The following is a 10080-nucleotide window of genomic DNA, read 5'->3' as shown; positions in this document are numbered from 1 at the left end:
AAGAGGGGACAATGGAAGAGTGAGAGTCCCCCATGGAGCTGGGAGTTGGTGGGGCCAGAGGACAGGTGAAGGAAGACATTCCTTCTTCTGACATTTCAGTGGAACAGGTGATTCCCCACAGACTTCTTAGGCATCGGGGCAGGAAATGAAGGGATATCATGAAACAAGTATTTAATGAGTCCCTGCTTTGCTTAGGTTGTGGTGTAAAGTCAGTAAACACCAGAGAATGAGGAAATATTAGAAATGCGAATCATTCGGAGTGAGGTATCAAACCTAAGATTGTTTGGAGGAAGGGAGGGGATGTCTAGGGCTTCCTGAGTGATGAAAGGAAGAAAGGAAGCTTGGCAGAATATTTCCCTCCCAAGGCAGAGGTAGCAAAAATAGCATGAAGGAAACAGGAAAAGTCTTACTTGGGGAAAATGGAAGAAAGAAAGGAAAGCAAAGGTTAACAGACATTAAGCTAAATTAGGGACTTAATAGGCAAAACAATCCTGTGAGAAAGGCATCACTATTTCCATTTTATTGATGTAGAAAGTGAGGATTCAGCTCTTTTTCTCTCTTCAATTCCACTTCTCTATAGAGGAGTAAAATGCTTTGAAATATTGGAAGAGAAATCCCAGTTCTTGTCTTTTAAAAATTTTATTTCGCTTGGAAGCCAATTGGAAGGCACAGAAAAGAGGAAACATTCTTGATGTGCTTGGGCCAGTGAAACTACCTAGTCTCCATAGGGCCCTATTTAAGGATGGGGCAAAGCTTGGCAAATGCGAAAGAGAGGCCAAGAAAGTTAGATGAGGAAGTGGCTGCCTGTGTTCCTTCTTCATAACCACAGAGGGGCCCTGAGACTGGCAGCCGGTTTTCTGGGTCCCGGCACAGCCCAGCCACAGCACACTCCATCTGTGGGAAGAAATTGTGCGGCCGCCGGGCTCATCACGCAGAAGCTTTTTATGAATGCCTATTTTCCAAGATCCTCAAAGTTATATAAATTATCCCCGGAACGCATACTGAGAAATTAACTGACGTTTGGCAGTAACACATGCACTTCCATACATAACTTTTAATAATAACCTGCAAAAATATAAAAACCAGTGTGCAGTCATATACAGTTTTGGCCATCTCCCTCTAAAAAAGTGTATTTTTAAATGTGTAGCGGGGCGGGGAGAGTAACCAAACAGGCTAAAAGTGGATTATAGAACATTCAACTGTATACCTTTTTTTGCATTTTAATATTTATTCTTTCTGACAGTAGGTATCGAAGTTCCACGGGGTTGCCATGGGGACCAGCAGAAACTTTTTTTTTGGAAAAGTATACCTAGCGTTGAGCCGAGCAAGAGGCCAGCGCTCCGGGCGGTGCAGAGAAGGGAACTAGCAGCAGCCACGGCGCGTTCGGCTAGCGCGGGCCCGGGAAGGAGGCCGCTAGGGCGTCGCGCGGCCGGGAGGCGGCGGCCGAGCGCGGCGTCACGTGGTCGGGGAGGGGCCTGCGCGCAGCCCGCCCTCCAGCCGCTCGGCCGCCACAGCCGCCGCCGCCGCCGCCGCGTCCCATTCATGAGGGCCGCCCGGCTCGGCTGCGGCCCAGGCGGCTCCCGAGGCAGCGGCGGCGGCGGGCGCCCGGGCCTCGCGCGCGTCCTCAGCCGGCCCCGCCCCCTCAGCCTCCGGCGAGCCCGCCCTACCGGGCCGGTCCTCACTGTCGCCGTCCAGCCGCCGGCTCCCCTCGGCCGCCCGCGGGCGCCGGCGAGGGTCGGGAGCGGAGGCGCCGCAGGTAAGCGGACGCCCCGCCGGGTCCTCGCGCCACCGCGCGGCCCCCACGTCGCGGCTCGGCCTCCGCGGCGGGCGTCGCGTCTCTGCGCTCGCGGGCGGCCGGGGTCTCCCAACTCGGCGCGGTGCTGCCCTGCGGGGAGGCCGGGACCCCAGCCTCGCCGCCGCGTCACGCAGACACGGCCCCCAGCGGCGCCGCGGCAGGACGGGTTCGCAGGGTCGGCTGGGTTGGTGGGGGGAGCCGGGGCTGGCGGCTGCGGGGTCAACGTGAGGAGGGGGACGTGAAGACTGACTGAAACATTCGGGTGCTCGCGGCGCAGCCCGAGGTGATGGTTACTTCAGAGCCCCCAGTTCGCGGGTTTCTGGCGTGGAGGCTGGAGCGGAGGCCGAAGTGACGCTTGGCCGAGCGGCGCCCGCCGAGGAAAGCGCGGCTGGAGGCCGCGTCTCCATCCCGCCCCCGGCCCTGGGGGAGGGGGCGCCCGAGGCACGTGATCCGCATTGAAGCCAGGACTGGGGAAGTTGCTGTTATTTCTCCCCCGCGGTTCGTTTGCCCCGCGCCTCCGCCTCCAGGTTGTAGACCCTGTCCTAAGCGTGAGTAGTTTTTCCCTTCTCATACCCCTGATCCCTCGGCAAATCTCAATTCGTACCGAACGCGTTACGGTAACAGTTTTATAGTAAGGGCTCCTCTCTCAACTTTAAACCTGGCGGATCACCATTTTCTTCACTCGCCTGAACAAATTAAGACTATTCTCATTGAGAATTTGGGATGACATTTTGAAGTCATAGTTCAGAAAAACAGCCAGAAAGATCAGCCTTCCTTTTAGAAAGTGCTAAAAGCCTGAATATTTGAAAATGCTCTGAAGGATTCCTTAAGCCGCTATACTAATTTTAATGGTACATTTCGGGATGATTTTCCAAACCTTTTTTTTTTTTTTTTAACTGAAAAAGAGTCTCTGTCTTGGTGTCAGGCCAGGCCCTGTTGAAGCTGTTTGCTCAGTAAAGATGCTCGCTAAGTGTTACTGTTTATTAAAATCTGGCCTGGCTGGTTCATAATGCTTTGACAATACAAAGTCGGTTTTTAAAATATATTTGAAATATTTACAAATTTAGTGGCCCATGTGGTTTACATATTGAAGGTCTGATACTAATCTTAGTGGTTTAAGAATGAAAAGAGTAGCAGATGCTGAGGTGGGGAGCGTCAGAGCCCACAAGGTGCAGGGGAAGTATTCTGGTGGTCCCCTAGTGCAGCATCCTCACTTTGCCTGCAGGGCAGTCAACCAGGGGACTATACTCCTCCAGAGTATAAAAAGTGGGCCTAAGGCCACCTATGAAAGAGCACTGGCCAGTGCCTGCAGCTTCTTCCTTCCAATTAAATGTACGGTTAATTGTGATCTGTCAGACTGAAGTATAAGTAAATGTTGATAGACATGGCTGTACAATGCTAGAATTAAAAAGATAGGTTCTGTTTTAATATGTGATAGCACAGCTGAGAACCAACAGAGCAGCTTTATGTTTAAGAGGAACTGGAAATGGGACCATTTGAAAACCATTAAACAGTATAGTAAAGCCACTGTTAAGAAACAATTAATAGAGTCAGCTGGGCATTGTGTCCTTCATTGCTCCAAGAATGTAGCAATGAAGATACTCATCACCCTGTACTGTAATTTTTGGTTAACTGGGTGGACTGTCTCCAGCACTAGACTGAAGGTCCTTGAAGGCCAGGCAGGCTTTGGTAGCTGCCTACTACCAAATGCAGAGCCAGCTTTTAGAAAAACCAACGAGGAGGTCTGTTGAATAAAGGTAGGAAGCAGCAGTCAGTGTTTGTGTGTCCTTACCAGTGACCTGAGAGCTGGTGGCACTTCCTGAATGAGTTCACTCAACTTTCCTGAATTGTGAGCGTTGGTTGAATAATCCTGATGGTGCCAGGCATTAGAGGTGGTAGAAGGTTAAATTAAGCTCATGACTATTCTAGGGAACATTTTGCAATGTTTAGTTTAAATATTAATATTTAGTTTAAATATAGCTTGGTTCTCTGTGTCAACAGCTATTTCCTCTGGGTATGCTTTTTTTGTATACATTATTTCCTCATGTAAAGGAGCACAATAATACTTAGTTGGAAGCTTTGTCTTGGGAGATAGATTCAGCTGCCTGCATTAAGTGCTTAGTAATGTTAAATTAGGACGTTTTTCTTTAAGTCTAACTTAAGCCCACCTGCCTTTAATTTAAATCCAGTCCTTTTACTCTGACTGTAATAGCTGTCACTGTGTGTGTGTGTGTGCGCGCGCGCTCCCTTATGCACTGACCAGTCAATGGCTGGACAGTTGTTTGGGACATTTCTTTTGAAAGCCCATTTTTATCTGTTTTATTCCCTCATTTATAATAAGATATAACACTTCTGGCTGAGCCCCAGAGTCTAAACTGTCATTTGCCTTCTTCATGATGAAATAACTCACAGGTTAGTAGGGAGAGCCTCCAGTTGGCAGAATCCTATCAAATTGTCTTATTAAAACTTTGAAAATAATTATTACAGGCTGGAGTAGTAAGCTTTATGGCTATATCAGAAGGCCTTCAAGTAAGATTTTTTGGTGGCTTTCCTAGCAGTTAACTGCACTTTCTGGAATCCACCTCCCCTGCTGTCAGTTTCATTCTTTATTCTTTTTAGTAACACAGTATTAGTAACACTAAACACTTTACATGTGTACCCTCCTTACTCTTGAAGACAAATGTTGGGGCTCCTGGGTGGCTCAGTTGTTAAGTGTCTGCTTTCAGCTCTGGTCATGATTTCAGGGTCCTGGGATCTAGCCCCGTGTCTGACTCCCTGTTCAGAGGGGGGGTCTGTTTCTCCCTCTCCCTCTGCCCCTCCTCCCCCTCTGTCTCTCTCTCAAATGAAATTAAAAAAAAAAAAAAAAGACAAATGTGGGAGAAAACTGCACTCAGCCCTGAGGTCCAGGTGGAACAACTAGGTGTCTCTGAGAGTCAGTGGCAACCTGTGTGTGGTGGGGCCATTCCAGCCCTAAGCTCCCTGTAACACCTTGCTCCTTACCATCCTCTGGAATCTAGGCCCAGATGGTCTGCCTCCGTTTTGAAATTCTGTGACTGGTTGATTCTGCTCTAAGTTTTCAGTCTATCAAAAAGGAAGAGAAGGAAAAAAAAAAAAAAGAATCTGTTAGGAGATCAGCTGTGTGGCAATGCAAGATAAAGCCCTGAATGTGACTTTGAGGATTAGAATGATGATAAGATACACAGTTTTTTAAATTAGGTTCACTGACTACAATTTAGATTATTTTTCCTCTAAAGCCCCTGAATACTAAATTTCTGTCATCCTATTTTTGTCAAGTTAGATTGGTGTTAAAATTATTACTAAGAAAATGAGGAAGAAAGGAGCTGGAAGTCATTGAACTTGTAAAGTGTAAGAGAACGGTTACAGCATTTGGCTCCTTTTGCTACCTTCATTTTACCTCTGTACAAAGAGAGTGTAGCTGAAAGTCCAGGTGGTTTACTTTAGAAGAAGGGTCTTTTAAGATTATTTTTATTTAGGTCAAATATGTGAATTGGGAGACTACATAAATGTGTTAGAAAAATGAAGGATTCACAGAAAGAGATCTTTTAAAAATCCACTTAGACTTTATGTAGCTATTTTTGTAATTTTTGAATTTAAAGCTTTATTATGTGCTGTTTATATTTATCTGTAGTGTCCTGTATTTTCTAAACGAACCACCAAATTAGGCTTTTCTACCTTGGAGGAGAAGCATTGGCTCATAGGAAAGCCCATCTTGTGATGTTCAGGAAGCTATAGTATTGCCTTTATCCTATTTGTCAAATTTGAGCAGTTTAGAAAGTCTTTATTTCTGTAGTTACTGTAGCTGATTTTATGAATAGTGACTTAGTTTCTTGCCTTTATTTTATTTTATATTCTTGCTTTTGTGCCAGTTCTTTCAATTTTATTATGTAGTAATATGTATATTTGTCTGAACCGCCTCAGAATTTTTCAACCAAGCAAAGTATAAATAAAATTTAAATGATATATAAATTCCAAGTTGTTTTCAACTCCTGGCATCTTTATCTTTTCAGTTTAAGAATAGCCAGTGATCCATTCTCCTCTATTTCAGCAAATACATTTTTCCCATCTCAGTTCTTTCATTTCAGTTTCCTCCCATCTCCACCTGCCCCAAACATTGAATCCTTTTCAGTACTCTTTCCTTGATGAATTTCAGCTGTAGGAGGAGTTGATCTTGTGTTACTTTGTGTTTGTTCTTAAATCATCTGTGGCTTTCCTCTAGCTATTAATCTGCATTAGAGTAAATTAACTATTGTCTTCTTAATTTTCAGACTCTCCCTGTGGCCTTCTGGCAGGCTAGTTTGCCTTCTTGGTGTAAACGTGGAACTAAGGGGAGGAATATGGGAGAGACAGATTGTTGAATGGAAGTGATCAGAGGCTAGCCTGAAAGATTTGGCAGACTCTGGAAGAGAAAGTAGGCTTTGAGGAGAGGAGCAAAGAACATTTACCCCACTCAGCCACCCAGGTGCCCCTAGGAGGAAAGAACCTTTAAATGGCAACACCTGAGGATAGGATCTGTTGATTTTAAAAGTAACTATGAGGGAGAAAGAGACAAAGGGATAGATCTTGGTAAATTGATGTGCAGAAAGCTCAAATAGAGTGAGCTGGGTTGGTTGTATAGACCTGTTACTCACAATGTAGTGGAAATTTTTTGAAGGTCTAGTGTGCTGTCTCTCTTTGTTTTGATTTTTAACTTTTTGGGTCACTTGTGACTTTAGTTGAAATTTTAAGTAACATCACAGGAGGTATAAAGGGACATGGATTTGAAGAGTTTAAGAAACATGATTAAAGGCATAGTATTTAAAAGAGAAAGGGTACCAGTATCTAGGTTTAAAAATTACTTGGTTTTGGTAGTCATAACTAAGTAATTATTAGATAAAGAGGAGAAGCTGAGCTTGGGGAAAGCATCTTTCAGTGATTTTATTCAGAGACAAAAAGATACGCGTATGGTACTGAGTAACTTTAGTGACCGAATTTCTGCTTTTACCTATTAAATAAAATGGAAGGGATAATTGATTTAAACATATTTTTTAAAACCTTGATTTTTAGCTCAATAATAAGATGTCTTTTTTATAGAAAGAATCATAAACAAAAAATTCATTGGTTAATCTGGAATTGAGATCTACCTAAAAGCCTTTTTTATGCTTTTGAATAAACAGTGGAATTGTACAATTCCATGATGGTTCTGATCTATTCAGTGCATTATGATGTGACCAGAATTGCTCCTGGCAAGATACGTGTGTCCAGCAGTACTAGAGACTTGGTGTTTACTGATGAGGTGTCCAGATCAGTAGGTTTTGTCAGGTATTTGGGCATAATCTATTACATTTAGCCTTTCGGGGCACTTGGGTGGTTCAGTCAGTTAATTTCTACACAAGTCTAGATTTTAGGGTTGTGAATTCAAGTCCTAAAAAAGCATAAGAGATAAATATAAAAGATTCTCAGACAGCAAAACTATCAGATGGTGTGAATTATGAACTCTGAAGTGGAGCTCTTTGAATTATGCTATGATATTATCCCCAACACTTGTCTGTAAGTTTATGATCTTTGTCAAGTGATGTGCCTTTTTTCTGGACCAACGTAAGTCAATGAATGTTTGGTTTTACTGAAGAACCATAGGGAATATACTTTTTGTTTCCTTCAGGATATTAAGTGTAATTATTTTTTCTTTGTAAAATATTGCAAAGTGCCCACATTTTATATCTTTTTAAATTACTTTAGTCGCAGCATTTTGGGGTGAGTAATATTTAGCTATTTGACATTAAAATTACAATCATAACATGTTCACATATGAACTATATAGGAACAGGACTGATTTAGAGAAGTATCTAATACTTTCTAAATAGAAAGCTCTCTATTATATCTTCTTTTTTAAAGATTTTATTTATTTATTTATTTAGTGAGTGAGTGAGCAGAGTGGAGGGAGAAGAGGAAGGAGAGAGAGAGAATCTCTTAAGCAGACTACGTGCTGTGCTGAAAGTCCGGCTCTGGCTGGATCTCATGACCCTAAGAATGTGCCTTGAGCCAAAACCAAGAGTCAGATCCTTAACCGACTGTGCCACCCAGGGGCCCTGAAAGCTATCTGTTTTATAATTTAGAATGTCTATTAAACAAATGCTTTATAAAAAAGGAGTAATCTTTTGTTGTAGGGTTTTCTAACTGGTTCAACAAATTCAAAATATCCTAAGTAGCAGTGTTTGAAAAGTAAACTTTTGGAATTTTGGTGTCTTTATACACTGTCCACTGTGACTGGGTCCGTAAAAGGGTGCTTTTGCCTATTTTTTTTAGATACACTGTTTCTAGGAGGTGTTTGATGTTTGTAAAAAATTATGGTTATTATTACAGTTACATGTTTGAACACCTTTGGGTGAGATATTATGCTTTACATAAATTATCTTTTAAGAGACACAACAACCCTGCATGGTAGAGGTAGTAGCTGCATTTTTAGGTGAAGACAGTAAAGCTGAAAGAGATTTGCCAAAGGCGTGCAACTGTGTTGATGTTGACCTCATTTCATTCCCCTTGCTCCCCTGCCACCATGCTGTCCAAGGACGGTAAGAATTCTCATGAACCTGATTGATGTGCTTAAAACAATTTGGAGGTTTTTTGTTTTTTGTTTTTTTAATTAGGTAGAGCCGGAGAACTTACTCTTAACATTAGCATCTATAAGCTGCTAATAGAAGGATAGCACCTGCTGTGTAGGAGCCTTGGGTTTTTCGAAATCATTTATGTATGCAAAACCAACCATGTTAAGAGAAAGGCTAGCCAAGAAAATAGTAGAAGTGACTTGGTTGCACCACACCTTCTTGGGATCTGCCCCAGAATGAGTTGTACGATAGGAAGCTGATGCTCCTCTGCCTGCCTTCTGTAATATGACCATATCCCTGGGCTGAGTTTGGATCTGATGTTTAAAACATGGCTCCTAAACTCAAGCTAAATTTTGGTCTCAGACTCAGCTTGAGAGGAAGGCAGTTCTTTTTAGTGTTGGGAGGAAGAAATGGGCTCAGTTGGACTTTTGAGACCTGGGATGTCGGTATACAACATGATGTCTTCTTGAAGGATTTTCCCTGGTTATTTTGATTATTCCTCATATGTGAAGTGTACTCCATAATCCCTGGCTGATGTGGGACTGGACTGTGTGTAGGAGCCCTGAGTTAAAACATTTCAGAGTTGAACAGAACTTCCAGCTTCTTAACTCCATGTGGTAACACTTGTCCCATCACATTGTGGGTAGCCTGCCTGAATCCTCTAATACTGTTGAGTATCTGAGTTTGTATTTTTGAACAGATTTGTATTTTATGAATTGGCACTTTCTTCACTATATTATTGTACTCACTTGGTAACTACATCTGCAGATAGGATTCTCTCTGATGGAATTTTAATGGTATTTTACTTACTGTAATTGAATAAATAAGTGATTTGGCATATTTATGAACTCTTAAGTACAGAATAACTTCTCATTAAACAGAAATATATTCATAGATCTTTAGGAATTCCCAAATTCATGATTACATGTTTGGCATATAGTTACTCAGTTGTCTCTTCTGTAATATGGAGATAACAATACCTACTGATAGCCTGATTTTGAGGATTAGATGAGGTTGTGTATTAAACCAGAGCCACAAGCCACCTAGAGGTCCAGAGGCAAGGTGGCAGCCTAGGATTTCTAACTAGACAAGACACCAGTGTTGAGAAGCACAGGGCCAAAAAAGAAAAAAGGTGAATAGCACATCTCTCTTGCTTTGAAGTACCATATAGTCTCATAGGAGAATTAAGTAAGTCTATTTCTGTATCAAGCAAACTTTTATAAAACCAGGTTGGGAGAGATTGTGAAGGGAGTACTGCATGAGAGATTGAAAGTGAGTCAAAGGAAGTATCTTGGAGTGAACTTCTGTGCTTATATTTTTGTTAGCATGAGAATATATTTAGTTGAAAGATGTTTGTGTTTGCTTAAAACTTCCTTGACCCAGAACTTTTACCTCTATAGTATTAAAATAGAAAATTTATTTTTATTAGCAATTTTGTATATGAGCTTTATGTACAACATATGTTCGCACATTTACGCCTTGTGATTTTTGCCATCATTGCATCTCTTGCTCTTTGAATTTTGTTGTCTAAGACTATAAGTGGAGCCCTTTCATTGTGGCTGGAAAGCAGAACTGTCCTCTATATCGACTGTATATAGTGCAGATGAATGCTTTAACTAAACAAACAAAAAACTGTTGCTGACTAATTTATAAAATCTCTAACATTTTCTATAAATTTTAATA

At 42.3% G+C, this 10080-nt stretch overlaps 1 protein-coding gene across 2 annotated transcripts in view; it reads left to right on the top strand.

The window, feature by feature from the left end:
- The first annotated feature begins 1519 nt into the window (after positions 1 to 1519).
- LPIN2 (lipin 2) overlaps positions 1520 to 10080 on the top strand; it is an 84675-nt gene continuing 76114 nt past the window's right edge. Inside the window, exon 1 of one of the 2 annotated variants that reach the window (XM_059140777.1) lies at positions 1520 to 1756. The gene's annotated coding sequence lies outside the window, so the exon portion shown is untranslated. Of the gene's footprint in view, positions 1757 to 1908; positions 2344 to 10080 lie in introns of those variants that run through there. The other variant, XM_059140778.1, reaches the window with a different exon arrangement.

Source organism: Mustela lutreola, chromosome 11 (assembly GCF_030435805.1).
Source record: "Mustela lutreola isolate mMusLut2 chromosome 11, mMusLut2.pri, whole genome shotgun sequence".
NCBI classification, from domain to species: domain Eukaryota; kingdom Metazoa; phylum Chordata; class Mammalia; order Carnivora; family Mustelidae; genus Mustela; species Mustela lutreola.
The sequence above is the reverse complement of the archived record's forward strand: the minus strand, read 5'-3'. Positions and strand labels throughout refer to the sequence as shown.